General features: G+C 36.5%; 1 long non-coding RNA gene across 1 annotated transcript; it reads right to left on the reverse strand.

Annotated features, from left to right (window-relative positions):
- Window positions 1-769: 769 nt before the first annotated feature.
- Window positions 770-3282, reverse strand: LOC142627318 (uncharacterized). The gene is made up of 3 exons (XR_012842802.1): window positions 2424-3282; window positions 1790-1868; window positions 770-827 (listed from the first exon to the last, which is right to left on the reverse strand). It is a non-coding gene; the product is annotated as an uncharacterized LOC142627318 (long non-coding RNA).
- Between the last annotated feature and the right edge of the window lie 17649 nt (window positions 3283-20931).

The raw sequence follows: 20931 nt of genomic DNA on the forward strand, positions 1-20931 counted from the left end.
TGATAAGGATCTTCAACATTATGACCAAATTAATAATAAAGATCTTCAACATTATGACCAAATTAATAGCCACACGCAATGGTTCTCACCTTAAGTAGTTAATCATTTATCTCTAATCGAATGCTCAGTAAAATGCCATGTGTATATATCTCTAGGGTTTCTTAGGCTCTTCCATTTTGGGCTCCGCTTTCCTTTCAGGCTTTTTCTCTTTCGGTTTCTTATCGCCACCGCCTTCCTTTTCAGGTCTTACGCTTTATTATTATTGGATCCCAATTTTTTTTCCCTTCTTCCCTTTCTCTGTGTCGTAGTATTGGTAGAGAGAGAAAAGATATAAAGCGTAATCTGATGAAAAGAGATGGTTAGGGTTTTTTTAACTGCAATGTTTTTTTTTATATAATAAACTGGACTTCATTAACATACCTAAAAAGGCAGTCAAACGGTGTTAAAAAAAAAGAAAAACAAATCAGTTACTTAATTTACACTTTTTTTTTATTGCAGACGTGGCAGGGTTTTAAAAGCCAAGCGTTGTAACGTGCGGCTGTATTTTTTAAAAACTGTATACGTGTATGAATTTTAAATAGGCAGTTATCCTATTTGTCAACACGTCCTTAAATGCAGGAACCAACTTTCTCTCAGCTTCGTCTATTATATATACTAGCTTTTAACCCGCACTATGTGCAGGAACCTTTTTATTTACATTTATTAGAAATAATTTTTTTTTTAATAATATGACAGCAAGAACAGACTGGCAGCAATGAGTCAATTGAATGACCAAAGCATTGGTAAGTCCTTTGTTGTACAGGAGATCCCTAAGCAAAGAATACCCACTGCACCGCAACCATACACATCCCACAAAATTTAGTTCAGAATAAGATCAATAGGATGCAGAAGAAAAAAAGTAGTGTAATAATCATATGATCACAAAAACGAACTCCTCATTTTAAGTAGTCAATAATTTTCAGATTCTAAAAGGCCAAAAAACTACATTACAAATCATATTAAAACCAAAACAAAAACTCTTCCATTTTACAATCAAACATCCCTCTTCACCCATATATCAATAGATTAAGGAAATCTCAATCTTAGCATAGAGGCATCAATGTACTTACTTTACTGATAAAATAAATTTATGCACTCAAAATTCCAAAAGTTTACAGACACAATAAAATCAGAATGGCCTATTCACTATTAGATGAATGGTAAGGGAGAGTTAAGAGTTGTTGCACTTATATACACAACATTCAGTAAATAACTTCTTCAAAATAGTAATGGATGAAATCATGAAACTCCATTAACTCATTCTATAACCCACTGGTAGATACTTTTTAAGTAGGAAATCAATCAAACATATAGATCATGATAACATATTCCAATATCATAAATACAAAATCAAATGGTACCAAAATATTCTGACCAACGAATCCAAAGAAATTTAAAAATTAATACAAATACTGTTAGGTTTAAACAGTAATATAATAATTGGTAAGAATTAAATCACAGCCACAATAGCTGAGCCAAACACTTCATCATTTTTCTCTTTGACAATAAGATTTTCGCAAAATTACTAATCTTCTTCTTACTACTAAATCTGAGATATCTTGCACATCATGTGAAGTGTATATATCCATACTCTATACCTCTAATCACATAGCATTCAAATTAACACCCATTTGGGCTATGTGCAATTGTTAACCACTTTGGCAGCAAGAAATAAGATTTATCCAGTTGTTGCTATTAAAGTGAGATTATGGAAATAACTTTAAAAAAATTCTTGACCACTCTAACAAACCTTACACTTAAGTACCACCAAAGAGCACGTTGTTAGAAAGGACTTGGACCTCTTCTTTTGCTGCCAGGAAATAGCATTCCTGTACCCAAAATTTAGCTCTTTAGGATAGATAAAAGTTAACCCACCACTCAGCCAAATCTTTAAGATCCACAAACTATGAAGCCACCAATTAAGATTAAGAATGTGTTTGTTTAAAAGTTTTGGCTGATTGAAGACTGGCTTAGGTCACTATAAGAAGAATAGACCCCAAATACAGGTTGTGTCGAAGTATCCTTAACAATGCAGAAGAATCCTATGCCAAGTCAGAAGCTACCAGTGAATTAAAAACTTTAAAATACTAAGCATGTGATGACACGACCAATAAAAAATACCTTTTAAATTCCTATGGTTGTTGCATTGATTAGTTCTAGCTGGAAGTATCATATATTTTGGGAACCATTTTATTACGGTTGATTCTTGAATTTCTATTATTTACTCACTTTCATGATCATCCATCTTCTGGAAAATTTGTGAATTATACTATGAAGTGGGTAAATATTGGTAAAGAAATAGCAGACCCTTTAAAATTTGGACTTCAAAAATAGAGGAAAAGAGTAATCTATAAGAGAAGAGGAAGAGTAGGAGATAAACTTACCACTTTGTTTCTGTATTATTGGAAAATGGGTAATCTTTTCATGGGCCATTTTTTATTGATAGGAAAGGAGATACCAAAAAATCTGTAGTTCCTCAAATTTGGTGAGTCTTGAATATCAATCATTTGCAATGCTTGCAGAGAACTTTCTAAATTCTTCTCCCCTTTTGTGACAGAATGAGGAGTAAATGAAAATTGCGGGAAATTGAAAAGAAAAAAAAAGAAAGAAGAAATTTGATAAAGGAAAAGGAGGAGATCAGGTTTGGATGGACTTACCACAATATTTAAACAATAGCATTAATAAAAAAAAAGAAAAAAGAATATACAAATCTAAAAAAAAAGAATTAGAATTGCTTTTTTTTTCCTTAGAACTTTGAGTCTCTCTCAAACTGTTTCTCTTTGTGATTGTGGTTCCCGCGGCCTAAGTCTGGCAAGGGAACAGATGGTAGAGGAAAAACTGATGGTTATGGCCGGCCTTTAAAAGAAAATTCTTCTGTTAACTTATGACTGACAACTCATGTATGCCTCAGCTTGCAGGCAAAAGTTCACCAAGAAGAAAATAGAAACTGATTATATCCATAATCTACACAAATAGAATCAACCAAAGACGTCTTTCTAGGATCAACATGAGCTACAATCTCTATATTTCTTACATGTCCTCATAACCGGTTCTTCTCTAATAGGTCATAACACATAAACTTTTATCAAAACTAAGCAGTCCATAACAACCAAACCTAAATCAAAGTTAATGCCAAAATTTTGTTTATAAGAAAATACCTTTACTATTGTGGTATGTGGTATTACCGTGGTGGGATGTTGCTTGAAGGTGGTTGCTGGCCTAACTATGCTGGCAGCCCTCAGACTTATCTCTTTTTTTTTTTTTTTTTGATAAGTAATAAAGAAATTTATTGAAAAAAAAGAGAGAGTCACCCAAGTACACAGGAAGTATACAAGGGAGAACAAATCAAAGACGAACATTACAAAAATCAAGAAAATCCAAAATAGAAAGAAAAGGAAGGCTTCTCCACACAGAGAACCAATCTAGTAAGGTTCGGAAAAAAAGAGACTTAAGATCAGGCATGGAACTCTCGATGTCTTCAAAACATCTACTATTTCTCTCCTTCCAAATACACCACAACAAGCAATGAGGAACGGCCTTCCAAATAACTCCATTACGATGGCGACCAAAACGACCTTGCCAGCAAGCCAAAAGCCCAACAACAGACCTTGGCATAACCCAGTAAACTCCAAATAAACCGAAGACCATGTCCCATAATTCCATGGCAACCGGGCAGTGAAGAAAAAGATGGTCAACACTTTCACAGTTGCACTTGCACATATAACACCAATCCAGGATGCAAATCTTTCTTTTTCTTAAATTGTCTACAGTCAGACATTTCCCCAAAGCTGCGGTCCAAACAAGGAAAGCTACTCTAGAGGGGATCTTCTGCTTCCAAATGCTTTTCCAAGGGAAAATTTGCTCCTTATGGCCAACTAGAAGATGGTAGTAAGTACTAACCGTGAACCCCTTACTCTTACAGGGCAGCCAACAGGACTTGTCCTCCCCAATCCCCTTTACGGGAGTGCTATAAATGGAATTGATGAAGCTCCTGAAAGCTTCCAATTCACGATTATGCACATCCCTACAAAACTGAAACTCCCAATGGAGGACTCCATTGGTGTACCTCAAAAGATCCGCCACAGTAGCCTCTTTTCTACGACAAATCCTAAATAATTTCGGATAGCGAACGGCAAGAGAAGAAGAACCACACCAATGATCTAGCCAGAACAGCACCTTTGATCCATCTCCAATATCATACATAATAAAACGAGATAAGGAGTGCCACCCCCATCTAATGTTTTTCCACAAACTGACACCATAAGGACCAGAGAAAAAGGTAGAACACCAGCCACCCCAATCACAACCATACTTCACCTCAATCACTTGACGCCAAAGAGCATCCCTTTCTTGCCCAAATCTCCATAACCACTTCCCTAATAAGGCAACATTGAAGGTTCTCAGGTTCCTGATCCCCAACCCACCTGAAAAGAGAGGAGTACACACCGAAGACCAATCAACCAGATGAAATTTGGGCTCATCTCCTAGACCACCCCAAAGAAAGTCTCGTTGAAGTCTAGCAATTCGGTTGGCCACAGAAGCAGGAATAGGGAATAAGGAAAGGAAATAAGTAGGAAGATTAGAGAGAGTGCTTTTAATTAAAGTGACTCTACCTCCCTTGGATAAATATAATTTTTTCCAACCTGCTAATTTTCTTTCCATCCTTTCAAGAATAGGAATCCAAATTGACTTGTCCTTAAATTTTGCCACCAAAGGAAGACCCAAGTATTTCATAGGGAGGGACCCTTGATTGCAACCTAAGACAGCCACTAAAAGATCCATATCTTGAACTGACCCCACTGCCACCAGCTCAGACTTACCCAAATTAACCTTCAGACCCGACACAGCTTCAAACTAAATGAGTACCATACGGAGGGTCAGCAGCTGATCAATGTTAGCATCACAAAAAATAAGAGTATCATCAGCGAAAAGGAGATGGGAAACCATCAAAGGTCTTCCATCAGAAACACCAACTCTAAAGCCAGATAAACGGCCTTCATGGGCAGCCTTATCCAACATTCTACTGATGGCTTCCATAACCAAAACAAATAACAAGGGGGACAGAGGATCACCTTGTCGCAACCCCCTTGAGCTTCCAAAAAACCCATGAGGAGTACCATTAATAAGGATAGAGAAACGAACCGTTGATACACAGAAGGAAATCCAATGTCTCCACTTATCTGAAAAACCGCAACGCTCAAGCAAGTAATTAAGGAATCTCCAATTCACATGATCGAAGGCTTTTTCTATGTCCAGTTTACATAACAACCCTGGTTGACTAGACTTCAATCTACTATCAAGACATTCATTGGCAATAAGAACAGAATCAAGGATCTGCCTATTTAGAACAAAGGCATTCTGAGGAGCTGAGATGATCTCTCCTAAAACCATGCGAAGACGATTAGCCAAAGCTTTGGCAAGAATTTTATAAATCCCCCCAACAAGGCTAATAGGTCGGAAGTCCATTACTTCCACTGCTGCAGCTTTTTTAGGAATGAGAGCAATGAAAGTTGCATTCAAGCTTTTTTCAAACTGGCCAGTATCATGGAAATGGTGGAACACAGCCATCATGCCTGATTTGAGAATCCCCCAGCAAGATTGATAGAAAGCCATCGAAAAACCGTCAAGCCCAGGAGATTTATCCCCATTAAACTCCATGATGACATAAAAAATCTCAGAATCCTCAAAAGGTCTCTCTAACCAATCCACATTATCCCTAGAAATCCTAGGAAAATCCAAAACATCTTGGAAAGGGTGCTGCTCTTGCCGCTCCGAGTAAAGGTTCAAATAGAATTGTTCAATATGGTAAGCAATTCTATCCTGGCTGGAAGACAAAACCCCATCGATCATAAGGTTTTTAATACAATTACTTCTTCTATTAGAATTAGCCATCCTATGAAAAAACCTCGTATTGGAATCTCCCTCCTTTAAAAACAACACTTTGGACTTTTGCCTCCAGCTAATCTCCTCTAACAAGGCTGCCTTCTTAAGATCAACACGAAGGGAAGCTTTTTCCAACATTTCTTGTTCAGAAAGAGGTTGAGTGTCCGCTTTGACATCAAGAGCATTCAACTTGCTCCATAACAGCTGTTTCTTAACTGAGATATTGCCAAAATCTGATTCATTCCACTGCTTTAGGTCAGATTTTAGGGCAGTCAATTTCTTGGCAAGAATGAAACTAGGGGTCCCTTGAAAATGGTAATTATCCCACCAGGACTGTACCTTATCTAGAAACCCTTCCGCCTTCAACCACATATTCTCAAAACGAAAGGGGGTTCGCCCTCTACGAAGATTCCCACTCTCCAACAGAATGGGGAAATGATCGGATAACACCCTAGGAAGCCTTTTTTGGGAGAAATGAGAGAAGTGATCTGCCAAAGCCGGAGAAAAGAGGAACCGATCAATTCTAGAGGCCGAGGTAGAGTTAGACCATGTGAAAAGGCCTCCCTCCAAAGGGTTATCCATTAACCCATGAAGAGAAATAAAATCTGAAAAATCATTCATGCAGCGGGTGAATCTTCCCGCCCCTAACCTCTCCGAAGGAAAGCGGGTGACATTAAAATCCCCTCCCAAACACCAAGGTAAATTCCACCAACTAATCAAGCCTGCCAATTCCTCCCACAAATATTGACGCTCTCTATATAAATTAGGGTCATAGGTACCTGTGAAGGCCCACTCAAAGTGGTCACTAACGTTTTTAAACCTACACGAAATTGAGAAACACCCCACTGCTTCTTCAATTTTTTCAACCACCTTTCTATCCCACAAGAGCAAAATACCACCGGAAGCTCCCTCAGAACCCAAGTAAAGCCAATCTATGAAAGGACAACTCTAGATACTTCTAACAAGGCCTCTTGTAATCCATTCCAGTTTTGTCTCTTGCAAACAAACTATATCAGCCTTCCAAGAGCGTAAAAGATTACGAACCTTGAGCCGTTTTTCCTTGCCATTCAGACCTCTGACATTCCAAGATATAATCTTCAGATTCATTGAGAAATAAAAAGAGCCCTGTCCTTACCAATTATCTCTCTTTCTTTTCGATGTGCCTTACAGATGTTTTTATTGCTTTGGGGCTTTGCCTGCAAATAGTGTAAAACTTGTAATTCTACCAGAATTCAAATATCACTTAGTTTAAATAGAAGTGATAAAACTAACCCCAAAAAGTATCATTGTGGAAAATTCTTTTTAACAAATAAATTCAAGCAATCAAAATCAAGCAAATCCATCTTAAAATTACAATTTCAGACACAATTACACAAACCCACTATGAACACATACGCTTTTATCAAACCATTTGATTAACAAAATTGCATACAAAAGTAAAGCCAAATAAAACACCAACTCCTAGAAGAAAAGCCACCTAAATCCCATTCACTAAATTTACAATGAACCCATATCAATTCTTTGAACAAAAGCCTCCAAAATCACACAAAAAAAACCCATTTCAATTCACTAAATTTACAATGAACCCATATCAATACTTTGAACAAAAGACACCAAAATCATACCCATTTCAATTCACTATAAATTTACAATGAACCCATATCAACACTTAACACAAAAGTCTTCAAAATCACACAAAAAAACCAATTTCAATTAACAAAATACCAAACCCAACTTTCACCAAAATGAAACTAAAAACCACAAAAATTCACAGTGACAGACACACACCTCTTTGTTCATATCAGCCTTCCTAGCCTTGAAAGCAGCAAAGAGCAACCTGGGAACTTGATCGAATTCGGAGGCCTCAATTTTGGAGGGCCAAACCTGGGGGTTCTTGTAGCAAAGGAAGACATGGCGCTGATAGAACTCAACTGACCTGGCGAGTTGACTCGTCCTGAAGTAAAAATCCACAATAAATAGAGGCCCAAGAAGGACAGTAAATAAATGAAATTTACTAAAATTGACAACAATTTATAGCATAATAACATATTACCAGTAAATTTTATTTATTTCAATCAACCTAAACAAATAAAGAGCAATAAAATTATGGTATATAACACCAATAACCCAAGGGTCAGAGGTCAGTTCATGTTTTGTGTTTTTTAGGGAAAAGATGGAGAGGCTGAGAGAGAGTTGAAGAAGAAGCAGATATGTTCAATTCTGCACGGGTTCAACCTTAATCAAAACCAATTATCCAAATACCTAAATTAAAGAAAATCAAACCAAATCCAAATACCTAAATCTAAGATAACAAAAATTAAAATACCTTTAGCGGTATACGACGGTGGTGGGAGGCTGTCACTTTTTGCCGAAGGAGTGAGAGAGTGCCCATGGCTATGGTTTAGGGGTTTTGAGAATTGAGAGAGGCAGAGTGAACAGCAAAGAAGAAGAAAGGGTATAAAACCTAAAATAGTCACATATTACAAAAAAAATTGAATGATTTTTAACCGGTTAATTTTTGAAATTAAATGATTTAATTCCAAAATAGACTAATTGAAAAAAAAAAAATCTATTACCGAAAAAATTAAAAAAAGAATAGTCACATATTAAAACTTGATTTCCTTAGCCTAATTTTTGAATTCAAATCTAGAACCAAATTGAAAAAAATGAATGCATATAACAGATCTAATTTACCTGAAAAAAATCATAAAAAGAATAGAACCCATCAGTGGCGTTGTTTGTGGGCAAAGGGGACTTTTTTCGTTCCTGACTCTAAAATCAGTATCATCTTCCTTCTTCTGCTTCTTTCTCTGGTAAAATCAAAATGGCGAATGAACTTTGATCTTAGTGAGAGAAACAGAGAGGCGATCTCTTCTTTCTCCGTGTCCCAAGATTGCCTCTCTCTTTTTCTGTTTCTTTCACCATGTCTTCATCGTCTCTCTCTTTTTCTGTTTCTTTCTCCGTGTCTTCATAGCCTCTCTGTCGATTTCATCGCCTCTCCATCTCTGCCTCTCTATTTTCTCTCTTCTTCTTTTCTCTCAAATCTCTCTTTCTCGTTTCTCCGTATACTTTTTTTTTTTTAAGCGGTTAGTTTCCTTTTAACATATCTAAAATGGCAGTCAAATGGTGTTTTTTTAAAAAAACAAATCGGAGAAAGGAAGTCAAACAATGTTTTTTTTTTAAAAACAAATCAGTTATTTAATCTACATTTTTTTTTAATTGCAGACGTGACAGGGTTTAAAAAGTCAAGCATTGTAACGTACGACTATTTTTTAACAAATTGTATACGTGTCTGAATTTTAAATAGACAGTTATCCTATTTGTCAATACGTCCTTAAATGTAGGAACCAACTTTCTCTCAGCTTTGTCTATTATATATATATATAGATATAGATATAGATATAGATATAGATATAGATATAGATATAGACTAGCATATAACCCGCGCATTGCGCGGGATACTTTAATTCTTATTCAGGGTGGAATATGAAAATTTAAACAATTCTTTGTTTCTTCCTTTTTTATTGTACATTAAATTCCAATCTCAAAAATTCCTATTTTTGATATAAAACCTTAAATTACTAACTAAAAAAATATCAATGAAACTTAAATTACAATTAATAAAAACACAACCCACAAAATTAAATTAAATCCAAACACAAACAAACAAAGAAAAAAAAAGTCTCATATTTACAATGACAATTCAAATATATTAGGAATTGAATTTTTATAGAAGAACACTAATCTTTTAATTAAGGAATTGAATTTTTGCTATTGAGTATAAAGCTTGATTGGTACTAATTACTTAACAATTAATATTGAAAAGGGCGCTCATTCAGCTGTCATGAAAATATCCTATTCCTAATGAGAATAAGATAACCAAAAAATTAAATAAAAACTTATTCTTCACCAAAACACCAAACCCCCTAGCCCCAATCATGGTTCTCGCAATTTAATTCCCATTGTCCATGACAAATTATCCCCATTACTCACTCACCTATATTAGTACTTCCATATTCTATTTTCATTAATAACTTACAACTGCTCCATGTGGCCTTAACAGGTGAACTTTAAAGTTTAAAGAAATGATAACTTCAACATGTGGCATTTTGCTAGGCCACACATTTATCTAGTTGCTGTTATTAATCAATACAAAGGCTGGGAAATGAACAATTTTATAGTACAAACATCTTTGGAACACAACTTGAGCTCTCAAACAAAGCATACAATATTGATAGACATTATAATGAGTAGAAACTACACTTGATGTGGCTCACTACATAAGTAACAGCATATTAATGCCCGTCCAAATCATGCGTCAATGTTGTTTCTTCAACTTGCTTAAACTAAAAATCATATCCAGTTGCAATCAGTTAGTCTTAGCGCATAGAAAGTTGGTAGAAAGTCAATAAATAAGCCAGACAAAATTAAAAAAAAAAAAAAAAAAAGAATCTCAACTGCTCTGGAGTTTCAATCTTCTCTCCCACTGTAGGTCATATCAAATCCTCCCTGATAAAAAGAAAAGGCGAGCAAATTAAATATGACTATCTTATAACTTCAACATGCATGGTTACATCTATAGCTCATGACTAAATTACATATATAGTTAATAAAACTTTTGCACAGGTGTGTTTGGCAAGCCCAAAACATCCAGCTTTTTGAACTTATTTTGGCAGGCCTTACACTGGAAAAATCCTTTTCCCCCTCCTTTTCTAGGGTACTATTAGCAAATAACCAATCAACGAAGAAATAATAGTCACTAACCCATGCAATGCACAGGCAAAATTCTTATGAAAGTATAGTTTATACATAAAAAAAGCTTTCTAATTTTACATGAACTATATAATTGTAAAAATTCAAGAAGTGAGCTCTCCATTGTAATGAATAATTCATGTTCAAAAAGTAGTTACAACATGTTAACAATTCACCTACTTCTACTACTACTTTGGGCTTGGCTTTTTCTCAAACATCTTCTATATGTAAAGCAGCAAATAGGTTTACGGCCCTACCAAGTAAGCAAAAACAACCTTACCATGTGGCTAAGGACCATTCTAAGCAGTCGAAAGTAAGCAGAAGTAAACAAACCAAAATTGATGGCCTTTTTGTAAAAGAACCAAGATGCAAACTAACACCAAAGTTGACATTCATCAAACATTAATGTGTGTGTGTGTGTGTATATTTTTTCCTTTTATTTTTTTATTTTTTTATTATCACAGACCACACATTATCATCAATGATAAGATCAAATTCAAAATCCCCAAATCAAGGCCTTCAAAGTAGAAAGGAACCTAAATACCCATACTTCATATACAACAGTAGCTATTTCATTAATTGAGTCAAAGAAAACAACCCAAACTATCCAAACCCCAATTTTGCTTCAAAACCAAGATGGAAAAATAAATTTTCCACCTTAAATAGCTAGAACCTAAAGAAAGAAAGAAAGAAAAAAAAAAACCCTTTAAATGCCGGCAAGCCAAAGGCCAACCATTCAGCCACAGCAACCCAAAACACCAAAGCTGATCACCCACAACCACAAACAAAATTCCATGAACAATTGAAGTGGAGAGAGAACAGCACATAGGAAGTAATAACTGGGCAGGTAGATTTTCAATTGAAGAGCAAATTGGTATTCTTTCCTTGGGTTTGGATTTCCTCTACACAGAAGGTTGGCTTCAATTGCAGTTGAAGGTTGAAAGAGCATGAGAAGTAGAATCTGAACGGAAGAGAGGAGGCTAGCTTGCAACGCAAAAGAACATGTAACCACTGGATTGCATGTTCTTTATATTCTTAACACGCATGTCAAATTTCCTACCAATTTAGACTTGATAATTAATTCGATATGAAATAAGATTCTTTGGTAGAAAATGACATGTGCCTTAGCAATCAATGCATGGAAATTATCTTTCTGAAATTTCTTAAAAATTATAATCAAACAACACCAAGTTATAATTTAAAAATTATGCATTAAAAAAAGAAAAAAAAAAAAAAAGCTTAAAGAAGAGAGGATCACTTTGTCAAAGTCCCATGACTTATGCAATCATTGCACAAAATGTTTGCCCCATTTTAATCCTATAGTATCAACACTATCTATGCATTTGAGGACCACTTTTGACCTTTTAAAAAAACAGAGTGCCAAGTGAAACTGTAAAATTGGAAAAATGACCCCTAAAATAGAAAAATTAGGATGTTGCATAATACTACAGTTTTCCAAAGTAATATGAAATCACAGGTCTGTACTTTGGTGATACTTCGTGTAAAATTATTCAAGTTTTTGAAGTGCTACATAAAATCACAGGGTCAGTCAAAGTTAGTCAATATCCTTAGAGAGAAATTAGTACCAATTCAGACTTGATAATTCAACATTTGTAATTTAGAAAGCAAAGATGAGCAAAATTAAAACTGGATAACCCATTTCACCTAAAAAATGCTCATATCCTAACACTAATCAATCTAAATAATATCTATATTAGAATTAAATTGTAGAGTATTGATTGCCAAATTCAAATTTATAGATGCCTAAATTATAATAATTCAAATTACTGCATCATGAAAGTTTGAGAAAGCTGTAAGGTGCAATAAATAAAAATGAAATTTCTAATTCTGTCAATGTGAATTATCTATATTCGAAATTACTTGAATTCTTTCTATCTTTCTCACAATGTCAAAAATCTTCTTAAGCTATGAAGCACGGGTGCGTTTCGGGATTCGGGTGCGGGTGCGGGACTCAGCAATTTTTGAAAAAGTAGGGTGCGGGTGCAGCGGGGTGCGGCGATTAAAAAATTATTAAAAATATTTTTATTTATATTTTTAATATATTGCTAAACATACTTTTTTCACATTATATAAATATATACCAAATTTAAGAGCAATGATAAATAATAACTAGAATACAGAGAATAGGAGAGAGCCTAGCTGAAGAGTGAAGGTAGAGAGTGGGAGAGAGGCTCAAGAAAATGAAGAGGGAGAGGGTTGGGTCTTGGTTTTTTTCCAAACGGTGCGTTTGCACCTTTTTTTTTTTCCAGCCATACGCACCTGTTGTTGTTTTTGTTTTTTTTTTTTTTGAATTTCAGCCGGTATCGGCCGATTTTGGCCGATATCGGCATATTTCGGCCGGTATCGGCTGATTTAGCCGGTATTGGCCGGTATCGGTTGATTTCGGCCGGACCGATTTCACCCGATTCGGGCCGAATTGGCGCGAATCAGCCCGATTTCGCGCGCGTCGGCCCGAATCGGCGCCGTATCGGCGCGAATTGCACCGAAAAAATTGATTTTTTATTGCTGGACGCGGCACGGACGCGCAGGCAGCGGCGTCGCCTGCGCGTCGCCGCGTCCGGCCGCGTCCGACGCGGGTGCGGCAGCCCAAATGCCGCACCCGTGCTTCATAGTTCTTAAGTACCTCTTTGTTTGATTTTTGATGCCCTTACAAAGACAAAATGACATTGAGCAACATTTAGGAATTCACCCAGTGAACAATTTTTAAAATTCTGAACAAAAAAGAAAAAAGAAAAAATTGAAATCTCCAATGGCTACAACTAAAATTGATATTTTAGACTACAACTAAAATAATGACTTACAGTGAATCTCTTTGGATGGGCAACAAATCTCCAATGCTTGTCATGCTGCTTGTGTCTTAAACTCTCTCTTACGTTTGGCCTTATGGACATCTTCTATATCCGCTTGCCTTCATGGTTCCACTCAACCAAAGCCAAAACAAAAAATCAGAATTAAGAAGCAATCTTCGAATAGTTTGAGGAGAATTGAGAAACAAAAGGTAAAAAATTGATCTTGTAACCAAAAAAAAAAAAAAAATCCACATTATACCAATCGAAAAGCCACATAGAAGATCAAATAACCATCGTTGTTGGGCATGTAAAACGCCAACTGTCCAACAATCACCATAAAAACCTTCTCCCTTCTTGACCTGAGTTTGCTCCACTGCCTTTCTCTTCTTTTCTAATAACCCGTCTTCTTCTCTAATGACCCAGATAGCGAGCCAAAAAAAAAAAAAAATCAAAATCAAAACAAAACAAAATATGAAATTGAAATTCATGAAAGCAAAGGAACAAAACCTAGAAACTGAAAATTCCTAATAACAATTCAGTCAGAATCTTATTTTCTTAGCCCTAATTTCTGAATTTAAATCAAGAACCAAAGCTGGTGTATCAAGCCAATTGAAATACCAAAACCCTATCAAAATCAAGCCAATTGAAATACCAAAAGCCTAAATCATATTTAACTGGCAAGTAAAAAAAACAAAATTGGAAACTTTACCGGTAAAGCTTTTGGAGAAAGACCGGTCCGATCACAGTAAGCATGTTCTTCACAGGGGAGGGTTGGGGAAAACAATGGAGATCATATCTACAAACATTTTGATAGAAAACCCTAAAACCCAAAACAAAAACGAATCAAATCTAAACCTATCCAATAGAAAAAAATCAATTAAAATTAACATTTCATACCCAAATCTAAAAAATGGAAAAAGAAAAAATTTTCCGGTGCAGTTCCGTCGATTTGGGCGGTTGGTACATGACCTAGCAGTTTCTTTCTGTGCTTGGTGTCCGATGGTCTAAGTCTGGCCAGGGAATGGACAATGGCCGGCCTTGGATCTTTGTCCCTTTCTCTTGGGGTTCAACGAAAAACTCTGCTCTCTCTTTCTTCGTATACGGGCAAGCCTTTTGGATGTAATTTACCCATTTTAAGCAGTTAGTGCTATATTTATACTCAGAGACTATTTGACTGTTTTAACGTTGTGATAGGAAACCTTTTCGAACGATGCATCGTGCAATATTTTAAAAATTAAATGGTATACGTGTTTGAATTTTAAATAGGCAGTTATCCTATTTGTCAACACGTCCTTAAATGCAGGAATCAACTTTCTTTCAGCTTCATCTATTATATATATATATATATATATATATATATATATATATATATATATATATATATATATAAATTCCTTTTTTTTTTTAATATATATTATTCTTTTATTATTTTTTATGTGAGAGAGAGTCATTTTACCTTAAGTTACCTACTAAGGATGTTACTAGGAAACCAGCTCTTTCATATAAAACCTAATCTAGTGCATATAAATAGACAGAGTTCTCGACCTTCTGTTGTGATTTCTAATAGCGTGGTTATAAGTGTTAGTGTTGATTTTTTATTCGCCGTTGCCTCTCGCCTCTCTCTGCCAAGATGCAAACAGCCGTGCCAGAACCTGCTCCTCAATTAGTACGTACGTTTCGATTATCTTTTCTATATCATCATCCTATATATTATTCTTTTTCTTAATTATTGTTCCAAATCTATAAATATTAATTTGAAGTATGTCTTATGAATTTTTAAATTTTTTATAGGTTTAAAATTCTTAGTGATTAATCCAAATCCTTAACCTTTTGTAAAATATTTTAATTTTAATAACTCAAATCCAAGTGGCAAGTGCCCAGATCTTGCCATCCAATCACACCATGTGAATTTTGCTTTTGTTTTCTAATCAAAATACCTAGAATTTGAGGACATGTTTCGCACTTTTTATTTGATATTATATGACTTATTATATGAAATTGTTAGAGTGAAGAGAGAATATTGATGTGGCTTATACCTTAATTAAGAAAGACACACTACAAAAAATGCACCCTATAGCCCCTTATTTTTAGCTGCGTTTTTTAAAACAGTCAATTATCATAATATGTTTAAATGTTTTTTTTTTTGAGAAAGTTTCAATCTATAGCGTCCGCTCTTGAGAATAGCTCTTTATTATCAGACCAAGACACCAATCAGTTTTTGATGTAGGCGGGGATTGAACCCCAGATCTCTTATACAACCATTAGAGACTTTACCAGCTGAGCTAACTGGAATCCATATGTTTGAATGTTCTTATATAATAGTTTCCGAGACCCTTATTTGTAAGGGTTAAAAATGGACTCCTTCTACCATGAAGACATCTTAGAAATATATAATTAAATTTTTTTTTTATAAAAACCTTCTTTATTTTTTTAATTAGAGATACAGACATTTAGAAACCATCAATGTGGATTTCATGATTAGGAGTTAAGAATCTTTTAATTTTTTTTTATTGTTATGTGTGTGTATATATATATATATATGTGCTTGATATAAATACTTAAAATAATATAAGCTAAATCATCTTACAAACATATTTTATGTACATATTACAAGTATTCAATCCTTATTAATCAATCAAGGATGAAAAACCTCTAGATTACTCGGTAATTGATTTTGGCCTCTCTTGTACATAAGAGTTTGATTAACGGTGAGAATTGTTGTACAATTAAGATTCTGGGTTGAACTTCTCCTATGTCATAAAATATATACAAGTTTCCTATAAATGTTCATCATTATCTTATTCTTTTTTGGGTAGATTTTAGGGTAGACATTTTCTACCATATCAAGCTCCTAGAATTACCACTTTAAAAAAAGTTGAATAAAATTTATTTTTAACTTATTTAGTATGATTTCTTTTGTTTTTGTTATTCTAACATCTAATCTTTTTGGTTATTTTGATAGTGTGTCGTTGCTGGTATATAGACAATGGTCGAGTGATGGAAAGGAAAAAGAAAACATGGTGGCGAAAATTGTATGCTCTTTGCTTCTTCTTCTTCTTTATTTTTTTCTTTCTCATTATGCAACTTTGTATATGGATTTTTAAAAACTGTGTTGTCAGGTCCTAACTCATGTTATTTTCATTTTTTCCATAGGTTGGAATTTATACGATGTGACCAATCTTGCGATTGTGACGTGGTTCATATTTCATACCCCCCACTCGCCCAGCCAAGGGAAAAAACAACTGAGACTATGGAGTGAGGTAGGAGAAAATTGTCTGCTATTGATGCTAGAACCTGCCCGCTCGCATCTCGGATTACAGTATCTACACCTGCACGATTTTCTTCTCGAAAGCACGATCCATCAACGTTGATCTTTATGTTCGACCAAGGTGGGGGTTTCCAGATGGGTCTTTGGGAGGCTGAAATGGATTGGTCTGGGGGTTTTAGGGGTAAGGAACGCACATAATCAGCTCTGTATGACCTTGCCATCTGCTGGACTTGCTGAACTGGGAAGTGGACCGAGCTTGTTCGCAAGGCATTCGTCCTATGCCACACCATCCATGCAAGTGTTGCGAAGAGTGCCAAGTCTTTACCTTCCTCCACGACATATTCCACCAGCTCCTTGAAAGTACCAAAAGCCTCTTTTTCCCAAAAATTCCACTCTGTCTACTGCTCCCAAACCGTGGAAATTTGAGAATAAGACCATATAGCTTGCACCACATCTTCAGGTTCAGCCTTGCACTGTTCACAACAATCCTCAGTCATGGTCATGCGTCGTTTAAGGTTCACTTTCGTTGGGATTGCGTTTTTTATGGCTCTCCACAGAAAGTTTCTTATTTTTGGTTGAGCCTTCAGCCCCCAAACTCTCTTCCATAAGCTATTATCATCCGGTTGGTAATCATTGTTGTCGAAGCTTTGTGCCTTGTATAGAAACCGATAACCAGACTTGACAGTATAGGAACCCGATGGAGTAAAGGGCCAATATACTGTGTCTTCCACTTGAATGGAGCTCAAAGGAATTGATTCAATCATTGAAATATCCCTTGGTGAGAATAAATGCTGCAATACTTCTGCATTCCACTCATTAGTGCCTGGTTTGATCAAAGAAGATACACACAGATTTTCCCATCCTGGTGCAACCAGAGTAGTCACAAAGGGCAGAAACTCAGAAGGCAGCCATGGGTCTGTCCAAACCCGAATACATGCACCATCTCCCACCCTCCATCTCAACCCTTCCATGAGCACATCCCTCCCCTTTAAAATACTCCTCCACGCGTATGACCTTGCTTGTGATTGTGGCGCCTCCAAAATTGATCTGTGAGGAAAGAATTTTGGTTTAAAAACTCTATATAACAGTGACTTTCTATTTTGGAGCAGCCTCCATGCTTGTTTAGCTAGGAGAGCGTCATTGAACAAGGCAAGATCCTTAAACCCCATTCCACCCTCACCCTTAGGCTTGCAAAGTTCATCCCATCTTACCCAACGAATCTTCCGTCGTTCTCCTCTTTGTCCCTACCAAAATCTTCGAATGAGCCCCTCAATCTCATTACAAAGACCAATAGGAAGCTTGAAGCAATTCATGGTATAGGTAGAAATCGCTTAGACAACTACCTTAATTAGTATTTCTCTATAGGCTTGAGAAAGTAGCTTCTCTTCCCACCCTTGTAATTTCCACCACACACGCTCCTTAATATTTTTCATTGAATCCCAATTTTCTCATAATTTCCTCTAAGAAAATCCACTTCACTCGGTCGTAAGCCTTGCTTATGTCTAATTTAAGTGCCATGTAGCCATCTTTTTCAGAATTATCGTTTGCATGCAGTGAAGGGACGTAAAAGCTATAAGGATATTGTCTATTATTAGACAGTCCTTTGTGAAGGCGCTTTGGTGCTCGGTGATGATTTGAGGGAGAATCTTTTTTAACCTATTGGCTAGCACTTTTGAGAATATTTTGTACAGCACATTACATAAACTTATGCGGCGAAAAATTAGAGACCAATTCAGGGTTTTTAACTTTTGGAATCAAGGTGATAAATGTGTGATTAAGGTGCTCAGGTAGTGTGGCCGAATTTAAGAAGGATAAAACTGAGGATGAGATTTCCTTACCCACCAAATCTCAAAAGTGTTGGTAGAAGAGTGGTGGCATGCCGTCCGAACCCGGAGACTTTAATGGCGCCATCTGATTAATTGCTTCTTCTATTTCACACTTTTAAAATCTGCCACTAGTTGCTTGTTCATGTCTTCGGTCACAATGGCCTCTATTGCCACCATTGCCAACTCGGGTTGGCATGCATTAGATGAGGAGTAGAGGTTGCTGTAGAAATCAATCACCTCTTTAGCTATCACCCTTGGATTCGTACACCACTACCCCCAAAGAATTTTTTATTCCATTAATTCTATTCTTCCGGTGACGCTGTGTGGCTCTACTGTGGAAATACCTCAAGTTTTTGTCTCCATGAACAACCCATAAAGAATGAGAGCGCTGGAACCACATCCTCGTCTCTTTATCAAGCAAATCGTTCACCTCATTCCTAAGCATCCGAGCCCAAAAATTAACACCTGTATTGAGTGCATCCATTTTGGCCTGTGTAAGTAGTTTCTGCTTGTGTTGTAATTCCTTTCGGATACTGCCAAAGTGTTTGCTACTCCATATTTTCAAGGCCACACCACAATCATCGATTTTGGAAACAATACCTGAAGCATGATTATTGACTCTCTGTTTTCCCTATTTAGATTTGACAATGTCTAAACAACATTTTTTAGCGAGCCATATCTCCTCGAACAGAAATGGTTTATTTGGTATAGTTGAATCTATAATCTCGAGTAGGATTAGATTGGGTGAATGGTCTGAAGTGCTACAACTTAGATGGTGAACGGTGGACCATCCAAATCTGTTTAACCATTCATTATTGGCCAAGCTTCTGTCTAATCTCTCCCAAATCGAATGCCCATCTCTGGAAAAAAAAATTCCAAGTAAATGGATTACCTCTAAACCCCATATCAATGAACCCACCCGCATCAATCGCTTCACGAAAGAGCTGCATTTGTGCATGACTTTGATTGGTTCCACCTTTCTTCTCTGAACCCCTCACGATCTCATTAAAGTCCCCTGAGCATAAATAAGGCAAATTGAATTGGGAATTTAGCTGTCAAAGTAAGTCTCATGATTGATACCTTTTATGAGTGATCGGTTCACCATAGAATCCTACAAACCTCCAGGCACCTTCTCTGCCCTTACCAATGATGCAATCAATGTGGTTCTTTGACGACGTTTCAACATTCAAGTTCATCGTCTCCTTCCAGATTAAAACAAGTCCACCACCTTGATGAATCCGGGGAACAAAGAACATGTGATCAAAATGCAAATTTCGTTTGATTTTTTTTAGCCTTGCTTCATCCTTCCATGTTTTGGCTATAAACACGATGGAGGGATCTTGTGCTCAGGTTAAATCACCAAGCTCCTTCTCTGTCACCAGGTTCCCAAGCCTGCGACAGTTCCATACTAGGAGGCTCATGGTTGTTGGCGGGGCTGCTGTCCAGCCTCCACCATTGAACTTGAGGATGATTGGTCACTCTAAATCTGCATCCGTTTGCAAGGAAAATCAAGGGTAGTATCCTTGCACGTACTTTGTTTCCTCTTCCTTTCTGTTTCAACAAGAACTGTGGCCTCAATCGGGCTAGGTTGACGCATAACATGTTTCCATGACCTAATGTTTTTTGGTTGCTCCCCACTTATTGCTGTTGATGGAGTTAATTGGTTTTGATCCAAATTAATTGTCACGTGATGCTCATGTGTTGAGGCGGCTAGGGTTGACACCAAAGTGTTTGATTTTTTTTCCACTACTATTGTTTCTATGAGATTTGCATTCAATGTAGGATTTGTGTTAAAAAATCTAGAGTTAATCACTTTACCTGTTACCATATCTGACCTTTCAAATATTGGGTTGTCTTCATCAATTGCGTGATCAATCACGCCAGCTGCTACATGTAAATCCAAATCAATACTCCCTAAATTTGGCATAATTATTTCCTTTAATTTCGGGGTGAATTGAGTGCTATTCTGATTCTCAAGTGTAACACTTTCCTTCCCTATACTTCACTGAGCATTAAATTGTGTAATGGTCTCCTTGTTCAATCTTGTCTCTACCACCTCACATTTCGTAACGGATTCCACCATCGGCGGCACCATGGATGAGTTTGCTCTCACCGTGGCCTGAGCATCCTCCTCCCCTCGCTTACTCCACTGAGCTTTCCGACTTGTTTTCTCAAAGAAACCTGGAACATAAATGACATCTTTGCCAGAAGTTTTGAAAGAGGGAATGCGTAGATATGGACCAAACTGCTACTGCTCCATCGACAACGTACCATTGCTCTCCATCCAAATATCACAGTCCCTGTCATCGTGATTCAAGCGACCACACCAATAGCATATGCTTGGTAGTCATTC

The sequence above is a fragment of the Castanea sativa genome, chromosome 3 (genome assembly GCF_040712315.1).
Source record: "Castanea sativa cultivar Marrone di Chiusa Pesio chromosome 3, ASM4071231v1".
NCBI lineage: Eukaryota > Viridiplantae > Streptophyta > Magnoliopsida > Fagales > Fagaceae > Castanea > Castanea sativa.